This window comes from Neolamprologus multifasciatus, chromosome 3 (assembly GCF_963576455.1).
Source record: "Neolamprologus multifasciatus chromosome 3, fNeoMul1.2, whole genome shotgun sequence".
Taxonomy (NCBI): domain Eukaryota; kingdom Metazoa; phylum Chordata; class Actinopteri; order Cichliformes; family Cichlidae; genus Neolamprologus; species Neolamprologus multifasciatus.
In genome coordinates this window covers 29,553,166-29,573,611 of record NC_140441.1, presented here as the reverse complement: position 1 = coordinate 29,573,611, position 20,446 = coordinate 29,553,166, and the positions used below count along the sequence as shown (strand labels likewise).

Sequence of the window (20,446 nt, the reverse complement as noted above, 5' to 3'; positions counted from 1 at the left end):
AAAGCCTTTGCAAGACCTTGGTTCACATAGCCCGCAATAAATCAGACTAGTTTCCGGTAGATGTTGGACTCCGCCAGGGCTGCCCGTTGTCACCGTTTCTGTTTGTTTTTATAGACAGAATTTATAGGCATAGTCAAGTGGTGGGAGGCCTTTACTTGGGTGGTCTCAGAATCTCATCTCTGCTTTTCGCAGATGATGTGGTTCTGTTGCCCTCATTGGGTGATGGCTGCGAACCATTCCAGTGTGAGCTGGAGGCCCAGTGTGAAGCAATGAGAATGAGAATGAGTACTTTCAAATCCAAGGCCATCATCCTCAGCCGGAAAAGGGTGCCATGCTCACTCCAGGTCAGGGATGAGTTCCTGCCCAAAGTAGAGGAGTTTAAGTATCCTGGGGTCTTGTTCACGAGTGATGGGAGACGGGAGCAGGAGATTGACAGACAGACTGGCGATGCAACTGCAGTGACGCAGAAGCTGTACTGGTCTGTTGTGAAGAAAGAGCTGAGTGTAAAAGCGAAGCTTTTCAATTTACCGGTCAATCTATGTCCCTACCCTCACCTATGGTCACGAGCTGTGGGTAGTGACCAAAAGAACGAGATCGCGGATACAAGCGCCAGAAATGAGCTTCCTCCGAAGGGTGGCTGGCTGCTGGAGGGTGAGAAGTTCGGCCATTCGGGAGGGGCTCAGAATGGAGCAGTCTGCTCCTCCACATCGAAAGGAGCCAGTTGAGGTGTTCCGGGCATGTCCTCCCGGGAGGAGGCATCAGGGCAGACCCAGTACACGCTGGAGAGATTATATCTCTCGGCTGTCCTGGGAACGCCTCGGTGTTCCCCGGACAAGCTGGAGGAGTTGGCTGGGGAGAGGGAGGTCTGGGTTTCCCTGCTTAGGCTGCTGCCCTCAAGACCCTGCCCCAAATAAGCAAAAGAAGATGGATGAATGGACTGTCATACGGGATGTCTTTCAAAGCTTGCATATTTTCACATGCATTATACAAGTGAGAAATTTTCTTACTTCCACTTTTGATAAATAAATGTTTGCTTTATAAAATGTTATTATAAAATGGTACCAAGATTAAATCTTCCCTTTTCTGAGCATATCAGGCAAAGACATCATCAGGAGAACTAGATAAAATGGACAAGCCATGTTATACAATATTTAATACAGAATGACTAAAGGTGTAAAAAGAAAGTAGAAACAGACTAACAAACTTAAATTAGTTCTATTTCTTTCATTAAAAGATAAGCCTCGGTCAAACATTAAACAGCAAAGCTTTGTGAGGTATGAGATTTCTAGTGGAATTGTTCTGCTCAGCATACATACTTGGAGAACAAAGTAAACCTGAGCAAATGTCACACAAAAGCTAAAATTTATGAAAGTTCTACTTGCAGATTTGCACCACTGACTACTAAGATGGTCTTGACAGTTCTGACCTTTGAAGGAATGCAGAGCTGGAGGGCTGAGGCTGTAAAAACATTGCACTCATTACAGTAGTAAGAGCAGGATGAAAAGAAAGAAGCTGTGCGATACCAGAAGGAGAGTCACCGTCACATGTAATAATGACTGATCCAGCGTATTGTAGTTAATGAACAAAGGTGGAAACATATGAGCCAAACAGTACAAACATTATTAAGTTCTAATATTTTCCAAGGACATTTTTCCCCTTTTTCCTTTTTATACCTAGTTGTATTAACTTATCTAATATATATATTAGTGCTGTCAGCGTTAGTGCGGTTAGCTCATTAAGGCGTTGATGCCGTGCAGCCCTCGCACGGGGCGATCTGCATTAACTCGCTAATAGACATTTGCCGCATTAATGCAGTTATGGCGTTAACGTCATTTTAACGAGATTAACGCTCACAGCACTAATATATATATATATATATATATATATACATAAAATGAATCAGAGGCCTGTCCTTCACTAATCAGTCTGCACATTCAACACACAGTGACTCTTTTGCAAAGAAACACACACATGTCCAGTAAAACAAAAACTCGAGGAGAAATGATCCACTCTGCTCACATTTACATTAAGCACTTATTTTTTTAATTGACTGACCTATCATTTCATTAAAAATCCACTCTGCTGGATTATAGTGGAAAAAATACACACAGAGTCATGGACTTAACAATGGGCATGACCTGAAACGTGCCATTCATGTTAAAAAACTCTCCAATGTAACTGCATTTAAATAATTTTGCAAAGAGTGGGCCATCGTTTCTCCACAGCAATGTAAAGACCCATAACCCAGATTTCTTGCTGCCAAGGGTTAGGATTGTAGGATTATGACTTTAATGACATTGGAGTTCACTTGGATTTTTCTCTGTGTGAAATGAAAATAAATCTTTTATGATTAGGACTTTTTCCACACAGGGTCATGTAGGTTTGTGAGAACTTTTGTCCCTTAATAAATTAAATCATCATTTAAATACTGATTTTCATATTCACTTTGGTTATATTTGTGTACTTAAAATTTATTTGATGAGCTGAAACATTTAGTTGTGAGAAATATGCAAAAACAAAAGAAATCAAGAATCGGACAAATACTTTTTCACAGCACTGCACAGTCTGTAATATCTATGTTATTGTAACATTGTACATCGACAAAACAAGCAGATATATACATGCAGCAAAACTGTTCAAGCTGCTATTTTCACTTCTTAAAAGTGGCCTCACACTCTTTACACAAATGCGCAGGCACGGGCACACACACACACACACACACACTTAGACTCCCTGCAGGTTGGAGTCATTGCACTTCTGTTCGTCCCTAATATGATCTGAGAAACATTCAACAGGACAGTGAGGTTTTTTGAGTTTTTTCTTGTTGTTTTTTTCACTGCGACGCAGTTTGTAATCATCCACAGACGCGACATGCATTTTAATCTGGCTGACCATAATGCAGCGCTTACAGCAAATATAGCCTCATGATCCGCAAGCGTCTGTTTAACTGCCTCGATATGTGGTACTCTACATTCAGTAGCCACTCAGGGAAAATGTGACTTGAATTCTTATGGCTTTATTTAAAACTTGTTTTATCCCCCATTTACCACACTCATCTGAGGAGGATTACAGATGAAGGCAGGAAGAGGAGGGAGGAGAAAGGTTGGAGAACAGAGGGAGATACGGTTGGAGGCCGCAGGCTGTTATCTGTTATTAGCATTGGTCATATTAGTAGATCCACAGAAGTGCAAAAACATGTATTCAGACAGTGAGATAGAAACTATGAGGGTATGCAGCTTAAATTTAGATTTTTCTTTTCCTAATGATAACACATTGTCACTGTGTGGATGCCGTCACCCACAATGGTCTTCCCATTCAGTGCCCCTGGTCTAAAAAAAAAAGAAGAGGCTCAGGCTATCATTTCAAGGTCTTAGTGTCATAACCAGTTAAGGCAGACCTTCCCAAAGTGTGGGGCCTGCCCCCCCCGGGGGGGGGTATGAAAAGGGGAAAAAATAACACCAATGCTTGGACACTGCTAGCACGGGGCGCCTCCACAAACGCAAAGCAGGAGATGAAGCATCGCTGAATATGTTTCCAAACCAACTTCATTCTAAGACAAAGACTAGAAAATATGGTGAAGCATATCTTCCCTTTGGCTTCACCTGCACAAGTGCCGAGGTAGGTCTCCCTGCAGGATTGGTTTTCCCTTCGTCGGGAGCAGCGCTGGGTTCTCCAAATCCCGGACAAACTGTATCCCACATTCTTGATTTTTAGTTCACACACACATGTAATGACTAAGTACTCCGGACATTTTTGAGATGTTAGCTCTTTATATAGTAAAGCTACAGTGGGATGCAAATAATATCAGGCTGATCCTACCACGATTTGTTCCCTCGGTTCAAATCACGGACAAACAGTATCCTACAGTTGTCCATGTTTTTAAACCCATTTTGCACAGAGAGGCATTTTTTGAAAAATGTATTGATAGCAATGTTGAATATTATTACACAGGGAAAAAAAACCCAAATACACGTAAAATAATTACACCGTGACGCCTCTGCCTTTCTAAATGGAGGGACATTAACTGTGTGTATGTAAGCGTCTAAAACCTGCAGATAGTCAGATTAACAGTATTTTGTCTCTATCTGCCATTCTGTAATTCATCTCATGTAAACAATAATGTTGCGTGACGTGAAAAAAGGCACATACCTTTGACGTTGCAAGAACTCTGTATTCCTTGTCCACATGTAAACGCAAAAAAAATAAAATTTAAAAAATCTCCATTTTCGGTGATTCGAAACGCCGTTTACGTGTGGACGAAACAGCTGCATTTTCAAAAATACCCATGTAGGTGTGGATGTAGCCTAAAAGAGTTAGTAGTTTATTTTATAACTACCTGTCATTTATTGCAGAATACTTGTATTTTCTTAATTGTTTACTAAATGTTTGAGGTGTGAAATAAACCGCAATGGAGCAAAATATGGGTGTGTGTGGTTGGAGGATGTGTTTGAGCGTGCATGTGTGCGCGCGAGGGGGACATTTTTCTTGTAAAACAAAGGGGGGTCTACCAAAAAGATTAAAAAAGGATTATTTTACAAGAATTAAGATTAACAGGGCCAGAGTCTGGAGCTGAGAGAATCTCAGGTGAGTGTCTATTCCCTGCACTTGAACCATCTTTTACCTGAAAGGAGAAAACAGATTAGTTTTGTCCAGACCTGCACTGAGGAATAGTGTGCGGTGCTAGCCTGTACAGACCTTTGCACATCTATAGTACCTTGCCGGATCCCTGAATAGAAAACAAACATGGCTACGGGAGGTGTTTTCGCTCAAACTTGGTTGGATTGAGGTCAGATCACGTTGACATCATAAATGACCATAAAGACATACAGAAAATCTTCCACAAAACCAGGCTACATTTAGCCTGACTACTAAGCCAGCAGCAATCAATTTGACAAAAAGAAGGTATATCAATATGTATATATTAATATATGCTGGTTTTTGCGCTGAATTAACAACAACTGAAATAACCTCACATATATTAACTCAGCAGGGGTAAAATAATATTTGCCGAAGCACAGAAACTGTTAAAGAAAGCAAGCTGTGACAAGAAATAAAACAAGAAAGCAGTCTTTCTTGTTTTATTGTTTGGCAATTCTTCCAAAGCACCTGTTGTGGAGACATTACTGATAGCCTGGAATGATAATTAGTCTTGTTAAGAACTGTGCAACACTCATTTGTGTTGCAGATTCACAGAATCGCTTTATCCAGATGTGATGATACCAAAAGTGGCCACTGGGTGCCACCATGGAGCTGGTCTTAAGAGCACTTCAAAGTCTTGACACAATCCAACACAACTTCATCAGATGTTTCAGTGTTTGGCAAAGCCTCACTTTGAGCATCATTTATTATAGCCAACTATTTCTCGCTTAAGCCAACTTGGAAGTTATTAAGAGGCAAGGAAAGAAATAATGCTAGCAAAGGTTTCAATTTCATTAGGGACTGAAACAAACCCCAGAGAGCCTGATTACTATGACAAATGCAATGACAATTTGGCAAGAAATTTTGGCATGACCTCGTCTTTAAATACAGGGAGATAAAAAAAAAAACTGGGTGCATCAGCTGAAGAACGGGAAACTGGAACACGTATCTAGCAGGTGGACCCCAGATGGGACCGACCCAAACTCCACCCAAGAGCAGAGTGAAGGTAATTAGTGAGTGTTACTAAAAGAAAAAGAAAAGGTGGCTACATATTTGCTTGACAAGCAAAAGGTTGTTTATTTAATCCTGGCTATAGATCCTTTGGGATTACATCAGGAAGGGCATATAAAACTCTGCCACAAACTCAAAATTCACCTTGATAATGTCATGACTATGTGCGGGCAGGCAGGGAGATAGGACCCAAAATGCAGGACTCGGAGGCAGACGTGAACCCAGAATACACAGCTTTATTGCTGGAGAAATGGAACAGAAACTAAACTAAACCGAGAATACAAAACTAAACTAAGCAGGCAGGCACACGGAACACACAGATAACGTGAGGGTACAACGCAACACTGATACGAAGAAACACTGGGCTTAAATACACTGAGGAAGTCATCAAAGATTTAGAGACAGAAGGGGAACACAGCTAGGAGGAATAAGACCTAATGAGACGGGGGGAACAAAGCTAGAAACACTGACATAAGACAGGAACATGAACCTTCAGAGTAAAACAGGAAACAAGACACACTTTACTAGGACACGGACTCGACAGAGTGAGACAGAAAAGACGCTGAACTAAACCGGCAATAATAACCAAATACAACCCGAACCTTAATCATAATGCAGAAACATACCAGAATACCTGAAACACAGATTCATAATAAAAATCAACAAAGCACCAGAGAAACATAAAGAACAAGCCATCATTCAAAAATAAACCAAAACATAAGGAACTCAAAATGCTAAATTCATCACTGAAGTATTATATTTATGTGAGAAAATATAGCCAGAAACTTTCTTACATCCAAATACATCTACTTGAAATTAAGGGTACAAAGTACAAGTACGAATAATTTTATCTTATTTGGAAAAGGCTCATTTCAGAGTCTGTATCAGGGTTTGTATTTTTTAATTATTCCACTTTGAATAACTAATATAGTTTGACAGGGAAAGCTCTGTAACTCCATTCAAAAATCAATATAATCACTACAAATCTGAAAGGGTGGACGGATCAATCCAAATACCAAAGTATTTTACCAGTACTGATACCAACACTGGTACTGGTAATGTATCGAGACTAGTGCTAGATCAATATTTCATCCAAGTTAGTGGATTGCTCCCATTCTTTAGAAAGGAGACGTGCCTATGCACATGCCGCTCCTGTCATTTAGACCCTGCCCCCTAAATAGACCCAGACCCCCAGCACAGAGACAGAGCCCATCATCACAGTCCTTTTAGACCAGCGGTTCAAAAACTTTTTTTGCGAGGCACCCCTTTGTTTTACAAGAAAAATGTCTTCTTTTTTTTTATTGTTTACATGAGATGAATTGCAGAATGGCAGATAGAGACAAAATACTGTTAATCTGACTATCTGCAGGTTTTACATGCTTAAATATACACATGCAGTTGTGTATGCAGTTGTCCCTCCATTTAGAAAGGCAGAAGCGTCACGGTGTGATTATTTTAGGTGCAGTTGTTTTTTTTCCTGTGTAATAATATTCAACATTGCTATCAATACATTTTTCAAAAAATGCCTCTCTGTGCAAAATGGGTTTAAAAACAGACTGTGGGATACTGTTTGTCCGTGATTTGAACCGGGGGAACAAATCGTGGCAGGATCAGCCTGATATTATTTGTATCCCTCTGTAACTTTACTGTATAAAGAGCTAACATCTCCAAAATGTCAGGAGTAGTTAGTCATTACAACAAGTGTTTGTGAACTAAAAATCAAGAATGTGGGATACTGTTTGTCCGTAATGTGTAGAGCCAAACGCGCGCTGCTCCCGACGAAGGGAAAACCAATTGTGCAGGGGAGACCTACCTCGGCACTTGTGCAGGTGAAACCAAAAGGAAGATATGCTTCACCATATTTTCTAGTCTTTGTCTTAGAATGAAGTTGGTTTGGAAACATATTCAGCGATGCTTCATCTCCTGCTTTGCGTTTGTGTGGGCGCCCCGTGCTAGCAGTGTCCAAGCGTTGTTTTTTTCCCTTTTCATACCGCACCCCCCTGCAACGGCTCTGCGCTCCCCCCGGCGGGCCCCACACTTTGGGAAGCTCTGTTTTAGACTGTCAAAGAATTACCTGCTAGGTCTGCAATTTTAAGTCATGACTGATATCAACTCTTCAGTGTTAGTTAATGTAAAGTGTTAATTTTCATCATAACTGTTATTTTAACAGACTCATTACTTACAGACCACATTCAAATATTCAGATACTATATTCAGCCCACTGAATTGTGTTAAATAAATGATTGTATTGTAAATGTTAAAAAAATCCAAATATGAACTATGAATATATTATGTTTGAATATAATAACCTTTTTATGTTGACTGTTAGGACCTAAAGCACTTTAGAGATGGGCACATTTACATTCCAGGTCTGCAAAAAAACATTTTCAAAATACATGAAGAGCTGAAAGGTGCGTTTTATCATGTCAACTCATTATTGTGGAAAGTCAAACTTACAATGATTTGGATGCTTTTAAAATGTGTTCCGATTTACCAAATTGATGATGATTCATCTCATAAACCATGACTCACTGCTCTCCCCTTCATAAGCTACCTTTATAAGTTCAAAGTATCAGCATTGAAGCACAGCCAGTGGAGACAACGTTAAAAGGGAAATGAGCTAGATTTAAATAAACTGCTTTTTTCTGATTGTTTTTCTTTTTAATAAGGAAAATGGCAAAACTTTATTGTCACACATCCTCAGTAGCAACACAACTTTATCACATTAAATTCTTTAGTCCCTATGTACCCTATTTTTCGGACCATAAGGCGCACAGGATTACAAGGCGCACTATCGATAAACGGGTCTGTTTTCATACATAAGGTGCACCGGATTGTAAGGCACATTAAGCAAAATAAAACAGATAAATCAAACTTTACTCAACTCATTCTTCTTGCTTTCTCCACTTCTGTACCATTGATTCAGTAATGCTGAATCAGCAGCTGCTCTGTTTCCATGTTGTTTCAGTATATTAATGATTAACCTTGTATTGTGGATGGATTATCTTCGTTGTTCTCCTGGCTGAAGTTCGGTCCGTTTACAGCAGGGGTGTCAAACTCAAATACACAGTGGGCCAAAATTCAAAACTGGAACAAAGTTGCGGGCTAACGTTAATATTTATTGAAATATATTTATTCCTCCAGATATAAGAATTTTCTTATGGACACGTTTTGCTGAAAAACTGAATATGGAACAAGCAAAGCTTAATACTAAACAATATATATATTAGCTGTATAATACCAGTAGGCCAGCTCTAATAGTAATTTGGTATGGCTTCGTGGGCCAAATGTAATTAGGCTGCGGACCAAATTTGGCCCGCGGGCCAGAGTTTGACACCTATGGTTTACAGCATCCTGCCATGCAATTGCATTTGTCCATAACCATCGAGAACCCTCGCGTTAACTTTTATCGAGTGGAAAAAAGTTAGTGTTCATCCTCCAGCTTCACTATGTGGAGCTGGAGGTTTTTTTTACAGTTTTTACAGTTTTTTTTTTATTGGTTTGGTGCAGTTTTCACAAGCAATTGGTACATTTTCAAAACTCTTAGTACTTATATCACAACGAATGGTCAAAAGTGCACCTTTTTCAAACATTTCAGCATATTTTCAATTGTGTTAGTACAATACACATAATGACAAATTATCCTTTTCACTACACAAAATAAGTGTTTCATCTAAATAAATGTTTCGTTCACAGTTACTGCCTTTCATAATGTTATCACTATAAAATTTTTGATTTGCATTTCTTATTATTCAGTTTAAAACATTTGTCTGTCATTTAATTCAACTGATCTTAATGTTTAATCAATGAATCATTCATTATGTCCATGGATTTTCAACTTGACTGATCGTTGTCTGGTCATTTGTAAGTTACACATTGCTGCAAGAGCTTTCAATCTAGAAATACTAATTGCTAATTATTTCCCCCTGATGATCACAATTAGTTACCATATAAGTAGAACTGTGTTTGAGACTTTGCACTGTTCAAATATGGAGCAGGATAGACTCGTAGGGAGAGGAAACCTTCATCGAAGAGGTGGTGGTGCTCCTCGACAGAGAGGCCCGGACGTCATCTCTAATGACATCCGGGCCATCATTGTTGACCATGTGGTTAACAGAGGCTTTACCATGGCTGAGGCTGCCAGGTTGGTACAGCCTAATTTACAAAAGTCAACTGCCAGCTCTATCATCAGAACTTTTCGCCAAGAAAACCGGTATGTCTGCTATAGGAACTTCACTTCTAAAATATAGTACTCTATTGTATAGATGAACAACATGTAATTGTCAGTTTACAGTAATGTAATTTGTAATACTTCAACATTGACAGTATATGATTGTCCTCAGAATTAACAGGAGACAACCTGGTGGTGGTCGCCCCCGTGTTCTGACTGACCAGCAGGAGTTGGCTGTGGTGGAAATGGTCAGGGCAAGGAATGACATACGGCTGTCTGAAATCAAACAGGCTATTGAGAACAGCAATGACACCTTTGCCAATGTGCCATCAATTAGCCTTCCAACGATTGCCCGGCTTTTGAAGAAGCACCAGGTTTCCATGAAACAAATTTACTTGGTTCCTTTTGAGGGGAACAATGTCCGGGTGAAACAACTGCATTCAGAATATATTCAGGTACAACACTAAACTGGCATGCAATTACTGTAACAGTACTGACAACTATTAGTTGTAAAAAAAACTAACTAAATTATCATTTTAGAGGGTGATGGAGGTGGACACTGCTGTGAATCATCACAAGTATATTTTTGTTGATCAGGCTGGTTTCAATCTCGCAAAAACTAGACGCAGAGGACGTAACCTTATTGGACAAAGGGCTACCATCCAAGTCCCTTCACAAGGTGGGGGAAACATCTCAATGTGTGCAGCTATATCTGAAGATGGTGTGGTAGGCTGTAGACCAGTTCTAGGGTCATACAACACTGAACAACTAATAGTTGTTTTTAAGTGAACTGGAGCATGCCTGTCAGGGAGAAGACATCGTCTATGTTGTTGTGTGGGACAATGTCAGCTTCCACCATGCACAGCTGGTTCAGGAATGGTTTCAAACACATCCTCGCTTCATGACCCTCTATCTTCCACCATATTCCCCTTTCCTCAACCCAATTGAGGAATTCTTCTCTACATGGAGGTGGAAGGTGTATGATCGCCATCCCCATGAGCATGTCTCCCTTCTTCAAGCCATGTGTGAAGCTTGTGGTGATAAAACTGCTGAGCAATGTCAAGCCTGGATTTGTCATGCCAGGAGATTTTTCCCACGGTGCCTGAACAATGAAGACATCCACTGTGATGTTGATGAAAATTTATGGCCCAATGTTAATGACCGGCTTGATTAATTGTGTAACAGTGATAAAAATAAAATTAAAATAAAAATATATTTTGCTTATGTAAATGACTTGTTTTTTTTTCTCCCTTTTTCATGTGTGCGTGTTTGTGTGTGTGTGTGTGTATATATATATATATATATATATATATATATATATATATATGTCTGAACATAAGTGTAATATTTGCTATGTGAAGTTTTACAGTTCAGTTACACTCATTCATCACCAGGGACAATTTGAAACGCTTACCTTGTATTATTTGCTCCTGAATGAAATGATTGGTAAAAGTACTAAGTTGAAAAAAGATCTTACTGTTTTGTTTGGGTGATTAAAGCAAATGTTCTCAAAATATATCACAATGATCATGTGTTCTGAAACAATGATTAAGTGGAATGAAAATATGTGCAAATACAATGAAATCATGACATCAGATTTGAAAGAATGACTAGTGGTGTTACAAATGTGATCAAATGTGAGTTTTGTACTGAGAGATTTGAAAATGTACACTTTAGTTATGAAAATAGTACCAAACCAATTATAAAAAAAACTGTAATGTCCCTCTTCAACACTGTCAAAGATTTCCTGCCAATATTGAAGAAACTGACAGGTTTCCAAATGCTCTTACTCACACTAATGCATTTGAGACTTGATCTTCCAGTCCAGCATCTTTGTCATCTGTTCGATGTGTCCCACAAAACACTGTCTTCTATCTTCGCCGATACCATTAATGTTTTGTATGCCCGCTTAGGAGCACTGGTGCACTGGCCTGAGAGGCAGTGTCTGCAGGCCACAATGCCTCCACAGTTTACTGAAACTTTTGGAAAACGAGTAGCCATCATTGTTGACTGTTTTGAGATTCGAACAGAAAGACCATCTAATTTAAAGGCACGTGCACAAACATACTCTCATTATAAGGGTACACACACCATAAATACCTCATCGGGATTACACCCCATGGAGCTATTTCTTTCATTTCCAGGCGTAGTATTGGCTGACAGAGGCTTTGACATCAGAGATGCTGTAGGAATGATGTGTGCGGAGGTCAAGATTCCAGCTTTCACAAAAGGCTACTGTCAACTTGATGCAAGGGACGTTGAACAAACGAGAGCAATTGCCCACCTGAGAATTCATGTTGAGTGAGTAATAGGTAGTTTGCGCAACAAGTTCAAAATGCTACACACTACAATGGCAATCCGATTACTCATATCATGTGAGGGTGAAGACACAACACTGCTTGATAAGATTGTTAAGGTTTGCTGTGTTTTGGTGAACATGTGCCCCAGTGTGGTTGTCAAACCAGGGCCAAATGAAACTTGCTCTTGTTGAATATTCATAAAGTTGTTGTGTTGTATGTGTAGTTCATTGTAAATAATTGTACTTTGTGTGAAGTAGTTTCAATAAAACAGAAAAGAATAGTGTATTTGTTTGTTTGTTTTTTATTCTTGATCTGTTCACATGTACTTAGCAAGTACATAAAAATGAAATGCAAACTATTTACATGGCAACACACAGCTGGCATCAATCTTGAACCACAAAATGAAACATTACAGGCTATTTAGAGCAACACGTTGTTTGGAGAAGTATTTCCCAACAAGTTCAGGAAGGCACACTTTAAGAAAGAAGTCTTGTGCTTGCTTTAAACACAGTTCCCAGAAATCCACATCAGGGAAGATGCATATCACAGCGAGGTCTCTCTGTGTCCACACAACGAGGTCACAGTGGTCGTCTGGGTTTCCACTCCACTTCCTTTTTTCATAGGGGTCCACATTACCGATGCACGCAATTTTTTCAAAGTACCGTTTCTTGGCGTCTGGGCACAATCGGTCGCGATACAGCCCTTTGTCTTTTGCGCTGATTTTGAGCATGGTTCTGGCAGTCCCAATTCCAACACTCCAACACTGTGCGCTTGTTTTGCTTTCTGGCCTACTGACATGGTGCCGCGATCCCACAATGCACTGCGGCGTGACGTCAACTCCAAAGCCTTATACAGTGTTTCAGATTGGGAGCGGCACAAGGAAGCAAGTTCAGGGAGATGCATGTCGCGGGCTAATGGAGGCTGTCAGGGCAGGCCCTTGTGTGCTTCAACTGTGTGTGTGTGTGTGTATATCTGTTTGAGCTTGTGAGTGTCCCTGCTTCACAAAAAAATCAATCTCAATTATGGGTGCTGGCATGCTCGCCGACTGCAGGTGTGCATGTGTGTTTGTAGCCATGTGTGTTCATGTCGTTTTTCTAGCACTTGGTTTTCAACAGTTATTAGCACCATATGAGTGTGTGGTAGTGTGTCTGTGTGACACCCAAGACTAATTACATTAGTGCCAATTAGCAATGCAGAGAGCTGATAAAAATCTCGCTACATGTATTAATTATCTCAAACCTCAGCGGGTCATACGTGATTAAAGAGGAAATGATGTTTAGTTGGGCCACTAATAGTTCATTTGCATTTACACTGAGGATATTTGGTGATATTTATTCGTCTTTACAGTAGCATGTGCAGAGAGAGCTTTTTTTTGTCACATTTCTTAAACTAGATATGGATCATTTACATGCAGCTCTGTAGCTTTCATTGCCTCCAGATACAAGGTTTACTGATTGTCTTTTCTGGCATTGCTTTGATCTTTCTTGACTTAATTTGTAGCTTTGGCTGTTTAACATTCCACACATAGCTGCTATTCTTCAGTTTAACCCTGAAGCAGTGAAAACTTTCACTTGACAAATACTTAACATGTAGTTGCTTTGACACAAAGAAGTTTAAAAAGTTTCAAAGAGTTAGATGGTGTCTTTTTTAATATGAAATTTGGGGTTTTTCACATCCAATCCTTGCTTTATTGGACCAGGTCAAATTACGTAGTATTCTTTAGTTAAGGTGTGAAATAAGACTATGAATTAGTGTATAGTGTTTGGATTTCTGGGGGATATATGCTATGTAAAAGTTTAATGAGCAACAGAGTTTAAGGGTTTAAGGGTTCAAAAGGTAAATGTTTAGAGCTGATGGAGAGTGGGCATATAGGACTGACTCGACTGATGTAAGCTCTATTAGATTATAAGTTATTAACTTGATTTTATTTACTGTAAAGTCAATAAATATGTTTTTCAGCTTTGATGATGGTGGATGTATTGTGTCAACATGAAATTCAACGCACAGTAACTTTTTTTTTTTGCCAGATTGTGTTTGTAGCTGCTGGGAGTGAACCAGAGTTCACTAACTGTGGATAAAATGTACCTGTGGGGACATCACAGGTGATGCTTGATGAGGACGATGGTCTCATCTTAAGTAGCAGCAGGTGGGGCAGTCAGTGATGATGGATGGATAGTGAGTAATCATCCGCACAGGTGAGAACGTTGCACAGGTGAACACAGAGGCGGCAACCAAGGCCAGACTCCGCCCTGGAGATGAGGAGCGAAGGAGAGGCCACAACAAACAGTCCAGGAAACCCTGGGACCGTGACACGAAGGCCTCTGATACATAGAGGAATTCACTGATGTCCTATTAGCTGGTTCTTGCTTTCTCTTCCTTTTATACCAACTCATTGAGGGATTTTCACTGGATTTGAAAAGACCCTGGAACCAAGGAATATGTGGGGCTTTTCAGATTGTATCTCAGCACTGAGATTTTCTCTCTATTGAATCTCTTGCTTGAGGTGGACATCCACTGACTCATCCTTTCTTTATAGCTGCATAGCTGCCCTCTTTGTGTGATCTGGACATTGTTCCAATACACACAGGAACACAAAGCCTCTTTCTAATCTCCTGGGATATGTAAGCAGTAAATCTTTGAAAGGCTGCAGAGGTATGGCAGTGCACCATATCTGTATGTAAGAGCTGTTAAAAAGATGCAGATTTAGTGAAAAATCCCCATGTACAATCTGCAATTACATTTTATGTTTTAGAACACTTTCAGTAGTTTTTGCATTAATTATTCCAAGGCCGTTGAACCATGAACCCTTTTTTCACCCATCTACAATTTTGGCAAGAAATACTGGAAATATTTTACTTGTTGCATCTCTCTTTAACCTAGTCTTGCGGTATTATGTGTGTTGTTTGTGCTGTGATAGAGTCCAAAATAAAGGAAGCAAGTAGCTTATTGTGTCTTAGCCTTTTTAACAGCCTTTAAACCTCATCTGTGAAATAGGCATTAAAAAGGCTGAAGTGCGATTTCATCGTAGGTCCTCCAGCTTTGCAGACACCAATGTTAAATCTTAACTTCATTTTACATTCATTTAGTTTGTTTTTTTTGTTTTTTTTGTTTTAAACTTTTGCTGATGGCAAACTGTATCAGCAGTTTTGAGGCAGTTGAGGTAATTTTAGGAAGTTTTATTCATTAACTCAGTGGTTTAAAATCATGGACCCGTGAGGTCATGATACCCACAGTTTTAACATTTGAGTTTACTGACTATCCTGTAATTTTCTCTGAATGACAAAACCTTTCACCAAATATCCACCTTAAAAGTAAAGTGACTTTCATCTGCTCCTTTATTCACAATGGGTCACCAGAGCAGGTAGCTCTGAATGACTGTTTTGACAGATTTTAAGACTAGATGACTTAAGACCTTGGGGAGACTCAAATCCCTTGCATGTTAGCAGAATGTATAAAACACTATAGAGCCATTCACCTTAAAAAAATGAATGATTTACATTATTACTTATTTTGTGAATCTCTTCATTTTGACAGTGTGAATGGATTTGTATGCTCCCCTATGATTAGTATGTGTACATAAGCATACACTGCAAATAGAAGAAGTTCCTATCTATCTTACACTTCTTATTTGTTTCTCACAGTGAACTTGTGGTGTTCTCAGAAAGTAAAGTAAAAATATCAAAGTCTTTTCTTGTCTTTTTTCTTTAATTAAGTTGCCAAGGTTGCCATTAATGGAGTTGTTTTCACAGTGAAAGTGTTGAGATGCCTCACAAGGTGAAGGGAAAAGAAGTGAAACTCAGACATGAAGACAGAGAGGGGAAACAGCTGTATTGAAATGAAATACAGGGTTGTATTGAAATGTAAAAATGCATTTCAATACAACCCTTTTAAATCTAAAAAGAAATGGAAAAAATGCACCAACCAGGAGCAAGTATTCAACTACAAACAATTGTGCGTCACTGTCTGTATTTCCACATACCAGGTTTTTGTGGATTTGTTTCATAATTGTCCACCTTTGAGTCAAGGCAACAGATCAGTCCTGTGTCTGCTTGTCACAGATAACGTGAATCTAAATCAAATCTCCACTTGCATGTAATAATTTGAATACAAGTGTAATTCACTGAGATGATGTGACAGCGGGTTGCCTGTGCGCTCTCTGTCCCTCTGGAGAATTTTATTTTGTACGTTCTAGGACGCCTCTGTCTTGTCGTATTTCCACAGAGTGTGTCTGATACCGAGGTGAAGGTGTTTGATTGAAACGAGGAGTTGTACGAATTGTCCCCTTTATTGGAAAATTATCTTTTGGCTCGCTATGATACCAAAGATTCAGTTTAAGCTCCCTTTCAAAGAGGCAATTCACTTTGGGGTCTAACATTTTCATTTGCCAGCATGCTTATCTCACTATGACTTAATAAACTGGTGACATTTGATTCTCGCAGTGCCTTGAATGTGCAAATGCCCCATTGAGGCTTTTATTCTGAGTCTGAGAGCTGAAAATAATAATTCTGGAAAGCCTCGAGATATTCTGCGTGAGGTTAATTTGTTCTATTACCATGTCCTCAACATGCATTTTTCTTAACTGCCTCAGCGGGCACTTCCTGTTCTGTCATGAAAACCACTGAGGGGGACTATATACTGTCCCCACACTGCTGCACTACTACAACCCTAATACCAAGCGTCCAATATGCTTTTAAGAGCCACTTGTGATTTTCATTTGTTTTTAATTTCTAGTACACGCAGCCTGCCGAGTGATAATAATAATAATAATAATGGATTGCATTTATATAGCGCTTTTCGGGGCCCTCAAAGCACTTTACAATTCCACTATTCATTCACTCTCACATTCATACACTGGTGGAGGCAAGCTACAGTTGTAGCCACAACCAGTGTTGGGTAAGTTACTTTAAAATAGTAACTTAGTTACATTACTAGTTACTTCTATCAAAAGTAACTCAGTTACTTCAAGTTACTCGTTACTTTCAAAGTAACTAGTTACTACACAGCAAATCCAGCATGTCCAAATTAACACTGTCAGATTTGATTTCAACACTTTTAAAGTGTCTATATGGGTCCACACCAGAGAGTGTTAATTTAACTCTTTTTGGAGAGTTGGTATGTTAACTCTGATTTAGTGTTAAACACCAAATCTCTCTGGAGTTGATAATTTAACACTTGGTGTTAAGAGTTTATATATTAACTCTCAAAGAGTATTTTAGTTTAACTACGTAAGAGTTATCTTCTAATTAATTCTAAAAAACGGGAATTTTACTGTTCTGAACTTCTAGAAATTTATTTTGGAAATAAACATTTACTAAAAAGACGCAATGGTTTTTGAAAAACATTTATTCTGAACTGTGCACCACAATTTCAAAACATTTTCTGAAAGATGTAACAGTGTACATGTTCTCACTTTCATTAGAATTTCGTTTATCAAAAGGTCTGACATAGGTGAGCTGGTAAATGCAAATAACAGCATTCTCATCACTTATTTCAATAAATACAAAATACAATATGCATGTCCTTCATTCATCACTTTGTGGAACTTCAACGCACTTCTGCTCTCCCCCATATTCCATCTTCACAAGCATATCCTATGTGGAGATTGAAAACAAAATTAGCTGACACTAATTAATGGCACAAATCAATTGCAGCACAGTAAAAAAAAAAAAAGGAATCCTTTGAGCCATTACTTGTGTAAAGTATTTTCCCAAAAGACAAGGACACAGACAACAGGTAATACTGAACTAAATGTAAAACCTCAACCTTTTTCATTTTTACCTAAACCGTGTGCACAAAACTCTGGAGGAATCTAAATGCTAACGTAGAACTCAGTCGGGACTCGGGACATCTGCTACTGCTGTTTGCTCGTTTTTTATGGGAGATCGTTTTCAGGCTTCAAGTAGCACCATTATATCAACATTTCACATTCTAGACATTGTTTTAAGTGTATTTGACCAAGAAATTTGACTGAAAATTCACATGCAAGCTTTTTTTCAAGGCTGTGGTATTTGCCCGCAAACAATACCTTTCAGCTAGCTAAAACAGAATATTATGCTATCACCGAGCAACATGGCTAATGCCTTCCACACAGCTTTGTCTCAACTCCAAAGAGCCACAGAAGTAAAAGCTAATAACAATAATTGAAACAATCTTTGAAAACATGACTTACCAAGCATGGCAAACAACTCAAATATGTAGAGCAAAATGTTCTGAAACGGCTTCACTTCAGCTTCGATTGGAGCCGTGCTGGGGGCGGAGTCTGTGAATTTACTCTATTGGTGTCATAGCCCCTGTAGGAGTTCAGAGTTAAGAGGTCAAGAGTTAATGTTTCCATTGTAACACCTCCAGATTTGAAATAGAAACACTCATTTTTAACACTCGATTTTAACTACTATTATTTTACACCTCAGAGTTACATTAAAAGAATGTGACTCTACTTAGAGTAAAATTAACTCTAAGACTACTAACACCAAAACATTTAACACTTTTGAATTTGCTGTGTAGGGAAAGTAACTTTGGTTTTACTCAGAATTCTCCTTTTGCATCCAACACAAAAACTGCAGTCGTGGTGCTTTGATTGTACTCAGAACTCAGAAATTCTGCCTTCTGAATAAGAAGATGTAGGCAACACCAGACTGCAGATGAGCTGCATACAGGGCTGGACTGGGACAAAAAATCGGCCCGGGCATTTTGACTAGAGACTGGCCCACCATTATAGGAAAAATCATAAAGCCTTTGAATGAAAACAAACGCTGTTGTGACAGTGATGTACACTGTTTTGATGGTACACAGCAAATCCAGCATGTCCAAATTAACACTGTCAGATTTGATTTCAACACTTTTAAAGTGTCTATATGGGTCCACACAAGAGAGTGTTAATTTAACTCTTTTTGGAGAGTTGGTATGTTAACTCTGATTTAGTGTTAAACACCAAATCTCTCTGGAGTTGATAATTTAACACTTGGTGTTAAGAGTTTATATATTAACTCTCAAAGAGTATTTTAGTTTAACTACGTAAGAGTTATCTTCTAATTAATTCTAAAAAGCGGGAATTTTACTGTTCTGAACTTCTAGAAATTTCTTTTGGAAATAAACATTTACTAAAAAGACGCAATGGTTTTTGAAAAACATTTATTCTGAACTGTGCACCACAATTTCAAAACATTTTCTGAAAGATGTAACAGTGTACATGTTCTCACTTTCATTAGAATTTCATTTATCAAAAGGTCTGACATAGGTGAGCTGGTAAATGCAAATAACAGCATTCTCATCACTTATTTCAATAAATACAAAATACAATATGCATGTCCTTCAGTCATCACTTTGTGGAACTTCAACGCACTTCTGCTCTCCCCCATATTCCATCTTCACAAGCATATCCTATGTGGAGATTGAATAAAAATTAGTTGACACTAATTAATGGCACAAATCAATTGCAGCACAGTAAAAAAAAAAGGAATCCTTTTTGAGCGATTACTTGTGTAAAGTATTTTCCCAAAAGACAAGGACACAGACAACAGGTAATACTGAACTAAATGTAAAACCTCAACCTTTTTCATTTTTACCTAAACCGTGTGCACAAAACTCTGGAGGAATCTAAGTGCTAACGTAGAACTCAGTCGGGACTCGGGACATCTGCTACTGCTGTTTGCTCGTTTTTTATGGGAGATCGTTTTCAGGCTTCAAGTAGCACCATTATATCAACATTTCACATTCTAGACATTGTTTTAAGTGTATTTGACCAAGAAATTTGACTGAAAATTCACATGCAAGCTTTTTTTCAAGGCTGTGGTATTTGCCCGCAAACAATACCTTTCAGCTAGCTAAAACAGAATATTATGCTATCACCGAGCAACATGGCTAATGCCTTTCACACAGCTTTGTCTCAACTCCAAAGAGCCACAGAAGTAAAAGCTAATAACAATAATTGAAACAATCTTTGAAAACATGACTTACCAAGCATGGCAAACAACTCAAATATGTAGAGCAAAATGTTCTGAAACGGCTTCACTTCAGCTTCGATTGGAGCCGTGCTGGGGGCGGAGTCTGTGAATTTACTCTATTGGTGTCATAGCCCCTGTAGGAGTTCAGAGTTAAGAGGTCAAGAGTTAATGTTTCCATTGTAACACCTCCAGATTTGAAATAGAAACACTCATTTTTAACACTCGATTTTAACTACTATCATTTTACACCTCAGAGTTACATTAAAAGAATGTGACTCTACTTAGAGTAAAATTAACTCTAAGACTACTAACACCAAAACATTTAACACTTTTGAATTTGCTGTGTATATATGCATCAATCTATCAATCCTTTGTTGTAAGAT

General features: G+C 38.8%; 1 pseudogene; it reads left to right on the top strand.

Annotated features, from left to right (window-relative positions):
* The first annotated feature begins 11,187 nt into the window (after positions 1-11,187).
* LOC146522486 (uncharacterized) lies at positions 11,188-14,028 on the top strand (annotated as a pseudogene).
* The last annotated feature ends 6,418 nt before the right edge of the window (positions 14,029-20,446 follow it).